We start from the raw sequence: 10494 nt of genomic DNA on the forward strand, positions 1-10494 counted from the left end.
ACAGGAGGGCGCTCAGGAGAGAGCTCGGACCCAGGAGGGCGCTCAGGAGGGCGCTCTGGAGGAGCGGGCTCTGGACGGCACTCTTGAGGAGCGGGCTCTGGACGGCTGGACGACCCCAGCAGAGATTCAGGAGGGCTGGGCATCTCCAGCGGAGACACTGAAGGAGCTAGCTCTGGGCGAGTGGTCACTGGAGGGCGCTCTGGAGGACTAGGTGTCACCAGCAGAGATTCTGGACGTTCCGGAAAGAGTATTGGGGCCGTAAACTCCATTGGGAGTGCCATGTCCATAATGCCAACAATATCTCTCTTGGCAGGAAACTCAGATACGAAGGCCATCTCGGCCAGGAACTCAGGAATGGAGGCCATCTCGGCCGGAAATTCAGGAATGGCGGCCATCTCGGCCGGGAAATCAGGAACAGCGGCCCTCTTGGCCGGGAACTTAGGAACAGCGGCCATCCTGGCCGGGAACTCAGGAACAGTGGCCATCTCGGCCTGGAACTCAGGAACAGCGGCAATCTTGCATGCTGACACTGGCGTAGCAGCCATCTTGCATACTGACTCGGGCGTTGCAGCCATCTTGCATACTGACTCGGGCGTTGCAGCCATCTTTCGTGTAGGCGCTGGCGTGGCGACGGCCCTCTTGCGTCCTAAGTGCTGGGCAGCGGTCTGCGGTACTGGGCTGAGGGCAACTATGGAGCTTTGGATGATGTCAGGGTGTTTGGGGCGTGGCAGGTGGTCTAAGCTGTTGGAGCGGTATATGGCGGTTCTTGGCTTTGGGTGAGCTGGTGCGATGTGGCTTGCTTCTGAGGGGGCTGGACAATGCATCGGACTGACATTCTCAATTTTTTCTATCTCGAAATTAGAGCAGTTTAAATAGAGAATGATATTGACCAATTCGACAAACGGAAAATCGTGAACAGAGATATCGCAACGAATAGTATCTTTGTCCAGCCCCAACAGAAACACGATGCCAATAGAGGCGTCGGGTCAGCTCACCTGATGGTATAGCTCAATGAAATCCGCCACATACCGTTCCAACTCCCGACCGCCCTGCCGTAAACTCCACAGTCGATCCTCAGCCATCATGTTTCAGGTGCTGTCTTCTGTTACGCTTACTGAGAGGTGATGAGGAACCTGAGTGAAAACTCGATGAGGCAGAAGTCCAACAGAAACTTATTTAATGAAGACATTCGGGGAATCCATAGAAAAGCAAGCAACATAACTTTAAGACAGCACAAAGCAAACTCAGAAACAAATGACTTATAAAGGGAGAGACTAATTACAAGAACAGGTGAAACAGATGACACTTAACAAGGACTAAACCAAATCATAACAAACTGACGGGGGAAGACAGAGGGAGAAACCAAATTAGAAACAGAACAAAACCAAGGCAGACAAGGCTACATGTAACAATTACTCACTAAAAACTCCTACAGATCATGTTGTCAGGCCATTTTAAGTCTTATTTTGACATAAAAAAGTGTCTAATTCTGTGAGTTGTTTACTTACTTTTTTAAAATTAGTCTTTCCATTAACGCCATTATATTGTTCATTCATACTGATTAACGAATGAAGAGATGGGATTTATTGCATGAACCAATCACAGCCAAACATAACAAGTCATATCCAATCATATCGCGGTGGAGGCATTGCCTCCTCTCATGTGACTTTCCCACATTCATTCTCCATTACCCCTAACCAAACCCTCCACATGCTTTAGGGGTTCTGTTAAAACTAAATGGGCCCAGGGGAGGCGAGAGAGATGCGGACTCCCGCTGTAACTTTATGTGGTTGTTTCACTGTTGGACAATGTTTCTTTTGAAAAACAAGTGATTTATACACTTTTTAATGTTATATTTTATAATATTGGCATTGTTTTTTGTTGTTGTTTTTTGTATTTCAATTTTTTTTCTCATCCACTATTTTAAGGAGGCACTGCCTCCCTTGCCTTCTCGGGGGAAATGCCCCTGGTTTCCACCTATCCTGTAAAATACAAAATTGTATCAAATCAATAGGAGACAAGATTTGTCCCATATTTCACATAGGCCTGCTCATAGCTGAGTAAACACATAAAAATAATTGAAAAATAAATCAATTTCATAGTAATTAGTGGATAGTGGAGAAGCTCATCTGAGCGTGATTGCGTGATCTTTGTTTCCATAGTGAGGGAGTCCCGAGATCAATTGCCATAAACCTGTGCTGTGCATTTCTTTTTTTTTCTTTTTTCTTTTTTGTTAAATTGTCCAGCTCACGTCCACCCCTTTAACACAAGAGGCTCTCCAAATATAAGGCTGTATGAGAAAAAAAGTTATTAATGGGTCTGTCCAGTATCTATCTAGCCTAAGGCAAACCACCCAGTTTGCCAAAAAGCATTGTCAGTTGCTGACAGTGGACTGTGCTACTAAAGGGTATACAGACCTATTTTTTATTACTTGCATAAAATGTTAATATTTATTAATATAATAGCCTATTCCATATATCATCAGTGCTTGGTAGACAGATAATTATATTTTTGACATTATTAGACAGATCATTAATTAATATTATCAATAATGTTTTTTTTAGTTTGGTATTATAATTATAAATGTTGTATTATTATAATTATTAAGATGATAAATAATGTTATTAAATCATTTACATAATAAATAATCCTGCCATATGCACTTCATGACATTTAAAAAAAGTTAAAAAATAATTAATTTAGTTAGTTAATTAATGAGACAAATATTTACATAATGTAGTCCTGATTAAACATTCATCCCATCCAGGTAACAGCTGCAGACTGTGCAAAACTGTCTAAAAAGTAATAAATGGTTTCAGACAGAATGACTGCTTAAAGCACAGAAACATATCCTGAAGGAGTTATTTAGGAATAAATAAAATAATCAAATGTGTTCTGTTAAAAAAAGTTCACATAGCCTACTTGTTTTCATGTTTTATTGTCTACCTGTTCTCCTGACGAAAACGTATCTCTGAGAACCTTTTCGTAAGATGCAAAATACGTACCAATAAGTACATATCACTAGAGTTTCCAACAGAATTTAACACTGGAGGCGGTAAAATAGCGAGCACTTTTAATCGTTTTCGTACACAGTTAGGTTTACAGCTCTATATGTTTCGCTTTCCGGACATAAGAAGCTTGCTCAGTAACTCAGCTGGCACGGAATTGGACTAAGGATGCAAAATCCTTGGGTACGAATCCTGTAAAAAACATGACTCACAATAAAATAGCTGAAAGATGAGAGATCGAAAAACAAGCTAAAACGGCATGCTTGCGATTGCGTTTTTACGTCACATTCACTTATGTTCATACTATCTGGTAGGTTTAGGTGTAGTGCAGATGGTATGTTATTTTAAAACATCACAGCGCATTAGAATTATAGCACCACTCATTGTACATTTCAAGTCAGAACTGTGGAACAAACCAACGTCACATAAAACATACCATATGTACGTTCATCTGTTCCAGGGAAAAACAAACATTCTTTTAGCTCCACCCAGTGGACATTTGGCATAGAATATGTCACAAAACGTATGTAAAAAGAACGTGCGAAAAAGTTCCAAGAGGTATGTTTTCGTCATGAGATCAGGTTGTTTATTGCTGAGCTGTGAAGTCAAAATCAGGTGTTGTAATAATCAGTTAATGTATTTATTATGTACTTTATTTGTGATGTTAAGTTATTTTGCTACACTGAAAGTGGCAACCCTGGTGATAGGTCATGTGATATGGACAGAAATGATGGAGGCTACACAGTTCATGGTACAGTGAGGTCCCATATGTTTATTTCATTTGTATAGTTTGAGCACATAAATTCTGGGCTTTGGCTTTACATTGTATGTGATTTAAGTTGGTATTTAACAAAAACATTTCTGAAATCATAGTGTATGTCTGGCTTACTAATTAGGCCTAGTCCTCACGTTACAACTTTGTCTTCTTTATTATCGCATTCTACTCACTGTATTTAAACTCTTTTTTTCAGTGTCTGTTCTTGTCTGTGCATGGCTGGTTTGCTCATGTTTATGTGTTTATGCTTTCATTTTCATTTGAGACTACTGTATTTATAGCCTTTGTGTTTCATCAATTGTTTTGATGTAATGTCAATTGTTATACAGTATCTCACAAAAGTGGGTACACCCCTCACATTTCAGCAACCATTTTAGTATATCTTCTCAAGGGACAATACTATAGAAATGAAACTTGGATATACTGTATTTTAGAGTAGTCAGTGTGCAGCTTGATATAGATATGTATTACTGATATAGATTTACTGTCCTCTGAAAATAACTCAACATAGAGCCATTATTGTCAAAGTAGCTGACAACAAAAGTGAGTAAACCCTAAGTGATAACAGCAGTACGTTGTTTAATCATGCAAAGCCACATGTCCTATCCATCAAGTTTATGCGTCGTCCCAGACGGAAGCCTCTTCTGAAGCTGGCTCACAAGAAAGCCCGCAAACAGTTTGCTGAAGACAACCTGTCCAAGAGCATGAATTACTGGAACCATGTCCTGTGGTCTGATGAGACTATAAGATAAACTTGTTTGGCTCAGATGGTGTCCAGCATGTGTGGCGATGCCCTGGTGAGGAGTACAAGAAAAATGTGTCTTGCCTACAGTCAAGCATGGTGGTGGTAGCTTCATGGTCTGGGGCTGCATGAGTGCTGCTGGTACTAGGGAGCTTCAGTTCATTGAGGGAAACATGGATTCCATTATGTACTGTACATTCTGAAGCAGAACATGATGCGTTCCCTCCAGAACTAGGCCGAACAGCAGTTTTCCAACATAATAACGATCCCAAACACACCACCAAGATGACAACTGCCTTGCTGAAAAGCTAAAGGTGAGTGTGATGGGGTGGCCAAGTATGTCTCCCGGCCTGAAACCTATTAAGCACCTGTGGGGCATCCTCAAGCGTAAGGTGGAGAAGCACCATGTGTCTAACGTCCAGCATGAGGACGTATCCGTGAGGAGTGGAAGAGGATCCCAGCAACAACCTGTGCAGCTCTGGTCAATTCCGTACCCAGGATGATTAAGGCAGTGCCAGATAACAATGGTGCTAACAAAAAATATTGACACTTCAGACAAGTTAACTTAGGGTGTACTCACTTTTTTTTTGGTCTCTTTCTTTTTTTTTCAGCCTGCCTACTCTGACCCAACATGTAACGCACATTCACAAGAGAGTTACAGCAGATGACGCAGGACATATGCGTAGCATAAGCTCCTGTGAGAATATGCTAGTCTCTCAAGAACCAAGTTTTGTTTACAGCAAAAGAAAACCAGTCTCCTCTTGGCTTATATCGAAATCCTTCAACATTTTTCTTTACAAATTCTTGTTTTGTAATACTTCTAAATGATCAGTTTTTTTGTTTTGCTCTCTCCTCTGTGCTTTCACTTTCGTCACTGTGTTCGCCTACGTCATCTGCTGAAATGCCACTGTCTCATGAAGGCGTGTACGACAGTTATCAGAAGCTAGAGATTACGGTTTATGAAGTTTTAAATATGGATATTTTTTCTTAGGCAAAGAACCTGATGGTCACTCTAGTTGAGCTCCATGATCATATATGCAGATGGGAGAAACTTACAGAAGGACAAACATCACTGCAACACTCCACCGATCTGGGCTTTATGGTTTTTCACATTAAAACACACTTGGATTTTTTTTTTTTTTTTTTTTGGCAACAAAGCACCTAAAGGCCCTCAGACTGTGAGAAATAAGATTCTGTGGTCTGATGAACCTCAATTCCAAGCATTACATTTGAAGAAAACCAGTCACTGCACATCACCTGCAGAGTAGCATCCCAAAAGTAAAGTGTGCTGGTAGCAGCCTCATGCTGTGGGGCTGTTTTTCAGCAGCAGGGACTAAGGGACTCGTCAGAGTAGAAGAAAAGCTCAATGCACCCAAATGTTGAGATAGCTTTAATGAAAACCCAGTCTAGAGCATTCAGGACCTCAGACTGGAAAGAAGGTTTGCCTTCCAACAGGACAATGACCCTAAACACACAGCAAGAGTGGCTTATAGACAACTTTGTGAATGTCCGTGAGTGGCCCAGCCAGAGCCTGGGCTTGAACCCAATCAAACATTTCTGGAGAAACCTGAAAGTGTCATACAAGCTGACAGAGCTTGAGAGGTGAAGAGGTGAGGCGAAGAATAGCAGATAATTGCTATCTGTTGATGTGCAAATCTTGTTGCATCATACCCAAAAATACTTAAGGCTGTAAAGGTGCTTCAACTAAGGATATGAATACTTATGCAATGTACTTTTTTTTTTAATACATTTATGAAGTTCTGACAATTGTCAATTATGGTGCATGGATTGATGTGGGGGAAAAAAGTAATATAAAAGTTTAACAGAAGGCAGCAACATAACAAAACGTCAAAACGTCAAAAAAAAACGACCCAGGTTACGTATGTAACCCGGGTTCTCTGAGGGAACGAAAGCTGCGTCAAGCGCTATGGGAAACGCCATAGGGCGAACCACGCTCTGAATATCGTGTGTATAACCAATCCGAAGGAGGGAGTGACGTCACAGGTGGGGTGACGTAAGTGACCAGGAAGTATAAAAGCACGTGCGACGGAGCCGGCGTCAGCTTTCTAGGAATACGGCAAGCGCTCCAGGGACGCCGGAATTGTGGCCCTTGACGCAGCTTTTGTTCCCTCAGGGAACCCGGGTTACATACGTAACCTGGGTCGTTCCCTTCCGGGAACTCCAGCTGCGTCAAGCGCTATGGGGAACATTATACCCACGCCTCCAGAATTCCAAGTCCCTGTCTGGGAACAGCCAGAACAAGGGGTGAAAAAGGATGAGCCTGGTGAACAAACCAGGACATAGAGTATAGGTCTCTGCCTGGGGAAATTGCCAGGACAAGGGCCATAATACACCTCTGTCTGGGGAAATTGCCAGAGCAAGAGGGAAAATAGACTCTGTCAGGGTCAAGACGGGAGGACAGAAGAACCAGGGGTAACCCTGAGGTCAAAGTCGTAAAACCTGATGAAGGTGAGAAGAGTGGACCATCCCGCAGCGTTGCAGATGTCTTGAATCGGGACAACCTGCTAGAAGGGCCTTCAAGGCAGCCATGCCCCGAGTAGAGTGAGCCTTAACCCCCAGAGGTGATAGGAGGCCAGAGGACTCATATGCAGTAGAGATGGCATCTACGATCCATCTGCTGATAGTAGGCTTAGAAGCAGGGCACCCCATAATACAGTTATACTTCTGCTGGTCAGGCTCCAGAAATGGAGGAGGATAGAAGGCCTGGAGTATGACGGGCTGTGGTGTGGATGTAGGGACCTTAGGAACATACCCAGCACGAGGGTAAAGGAATGCTTTGGCCAGACGCAAAGTCTAAATAAGAGGGGGCCACTGACAAGGCCTGAAGGTCACCAACTCTTTTTAAAGAAGAGAGAGCAAGTAGCAATGCAGTCTTGATCGTGAGCATGCGATCAGAGACTTCCTCTATAGGCTCAAAGGGTGGCCTACATAGGGCTTCCAGCACCACAGCAAGGTCCCAGGTACCCGAGGTCGTACCCGAGGGGCGTACCCGAGGTCTCAACCTCAGTGCACCACGGAGGAAATGAATTACCTATGGGCCTTTACCCACAGGCAGTCCCCCGATAGATGAGTGGTAGGCAGAGAGTGCCGCCACATAAACCTTAAGGGTGGAATGAGTTAGCCCTGTACAGAAGCGGGTCTGCAGGAACTCCAGAACTGTACCAATCGGGCAGTTGACTGGGTCTAATTGGCGGTCTCTACACCAGGAGGAAAAAAGTTTCCACTTCAGGTCATAAAGTTTCCTCGTAGAGGGAGCTCTAGATTGGAGGATGGTCTCAACAACCTCAGTTGAGAGACCCGAAGCTACGAGTTGTGCCCCCTCAGGGGCCACACCCACAGCTTCCATATTTTTGGACAGGGATGCAGAATAGAACCGTCCGCTTGAGAGAGAAGGTCCCTCCTGATCGGGATTTCCCACGGAGTACCGTCTAGGAGGGAGATCAGGTCTGAGAACCACGTTCGACCCGGCCAGAACGGGGCTACCAAGAGTAGCTGGACCCCGTCCCGGCACTCTCTTTCTAGAACTCCCGGGAGCAGAGCAATCGGGGGAAAAGCGTACAGACGTAGCCTCGGCCACGCCTGTACCATAGCGTCCAGTCCCAGAGGAGCTGGAGGAACTAGAGAGTACCAGAGGGGACATTGCAATGTCTTCTGAGTCGCAAAGAGGTCCACCTGAGCTCCACCGAAAATAGTCCAAATCTGCTTCACCACCTCGGGGTGAAGCATCCATTCCCCGGGCCTCGGCCCCTGTCTCGACAGGATGTCTGCTCCCACATTCATGTGGCCAGGGATATGAGCTGCTCTTAGTGATAGCAGTTTGCCCTGGCACCACAAGAGGATCTGGTACGCCAGTTTGAACAACGGCCGTGAGCGCAGACCCCCTTGATGGTTGATGTAATACACAACCGCTGTGCTGTCGGTGCGTACGAGCACATGGCGGTTCCGAAGGTCTGGGAGAAAGTGTTTTAATGCTCGAAACACGGCCAACATCTCCAAACCGTTGATGTGCCAAAGGAGATGCCGGTCTGTCCAAAGACCATGGGCTGAGCGGCCACTCATGACCGCCCCCCAAACCAGTGAGGGATGCGTCTGTCGCTAGCATTACGCGGCGGCAAGGAGCTCCCAGCCAGCACTGGGCCCTGGGAAAGGAACCCGGGTTTCTTCCACATGTCTAAGGCACGTAAGCAACGCCGCACGACCTTGATTGTGCGGAACGGATTTCCCCTCGGGGAAAAACCCTTTGAGCCACCACTGTAGGGGCCTCATGTGCAGTAGTCCAAGAGGTATCACGTTGGAAGCTGCTGCCATCAGACCCAAAAGTACTTGAAACTGTTTTACAGTGAGCAGCTGGCCTAGCTTGATCTCTCTGACTGCCGTGAGAATCGAGTCGATCCGAGCGGGTGACATTTGCGCCCGCATCGTGGTTGATTCCCACACTACACCTAGATAAGTGGTTCTCTGTAATGGAGAAAGCACACTTTCTTGGCATTCAGTCTCAACCCCAGATTCCTCATGTGGGCACCGCTAACTGTTCCGACTGGGCCAAAATCAGCCAATCGTCGATATAGTTTAGAATACGGATGCCCTGGAGTCTCAGAGGAGCCAGAGCAGCATCCATACATTTTGTAAATGTGCGGGGGGTGAGAGGGCTAGGCCGAAAGGAAGCACCCGATATTGGTAAGCTTTGCCCCTGAAAGCGAACCTCAGGAACTTCCTGTGTTGGGGAAGGATGGAGATGTGAAAGTAAGCGTCTTTCAAATCTATCGTGACGAACCAGTCCTCGGACCTGATATGCGACACAACTTGATTGACTGTGAGCATTTTGAACTTCAGTCTCTTGACTGAGCGGTTCAGACGGCGGAGATCTAAAATAGGCCGCAGTCCTCCATCCTTCTTGGGAACAATGAAGTAGCAGCTGTAGAACCCTGACTCCCTGTCTTGAGGAGGGACCACCTCGATGGCCTCCTTCCTCAGAAGAGAGACTACTTCCTGCTCCATAACCAGAGCCTGCTCGGGGCCCACGAGTCTGGGAAAAATCCCCTCGAAAGGCAGCGGCTGTGCGCCGAACTGGATGTAATAACCTCTTTCTACAGTATGCAGGACCCAAGTAGACACATTTGGCAGTAGTTTCCACGCTGCTACAAATTCTACTAAAGGAACCAGCCTCTCGAGGCTGGCCTCTGGTTGTAATTGAGGCCCCCATAGGGGCGGCGAGGGCCTTAGTCCCGCTACGTTGAGGCATGAGCTCGCTGGAGATTGCCGCGTCCTGTAACTCTGGCAGGGGTGGCTGACAGATCTCCTGAGGGCCCTGAAGAGAGACGGACACCGTGTGATGCGATGCGACCCGCTCATCCCCAGGAGGGGCTGCCCTCAAGGACCCTGACACACAACCGTCAGGGTCTCTTTGCTGAGGACCTCCTTGACTGGAGGACGACCCTCAGGTCGGGCCTGGTCTTGGAGGCCCCCGACCCAGAGTGCCGCAAATCTCTGCCCCTAGGTGTAGGGGGGGCACGGGAGGCGACGGGAGGCACATTAACTTTCTCTTTTTTGCCCCAAACTACAGACATTGTCACTCAAAAAGAAAGCTGTGCTAACTTGCACAAAAACGGAGTGACAAACAGAGACACAACACACAGGGCGCTTCGCTGAAATGACAGAAAGCTGACACCGGCTTCGTCGCACGTGCTTTTATACTTCCTGGTCGCTTACGTCACCCCGCCTGTGACGTCACTCCCTCCTTCGGATTGGTTATACACACGATATTCAGAGCGTGGTTCGCCCTATGGCGTTTCCCATAGCGCTTGACACAGCTGGAGTTCCCGGAAGGGAACTGAAGTGGTATGAATACTTTCACAAGGTACTGTATGGTAATTGTTGGTTAAAATGTGGTTATTGAAAAACTGTTGACTGAATTACCTTGAACAAAACCGAAAATAATTAACAAGCTA

General features: G+C 46.0%; 1 pseudogene; it reads right to left on the reverse strand.

The window, feature by feature from the left end:
• Window positions 1-8605, reverse strand: part of LOC141344585 (uncharacterized) — a 67532-nt pseudogene extending 58927 nt beyond the window's left edge.
• Between the last annotated feature and the right edge of the window lie 1889 nt (window positions 8606-10494).

This window comes from Garra rufa, chromosome 10, assembly GCF_049309525.1.
Source record: "Garra rufa chromosome 10, GarRuf1.0, whole genome shotgun sequence".
In the NCBI taxonomy this organism is placed as follows: domain Eukaryota; kingdom Metazoa; phylum Chordata; class Actinopteri; order Cypriniformes; family Cyprinidae; genus Garra; species Garra rufa.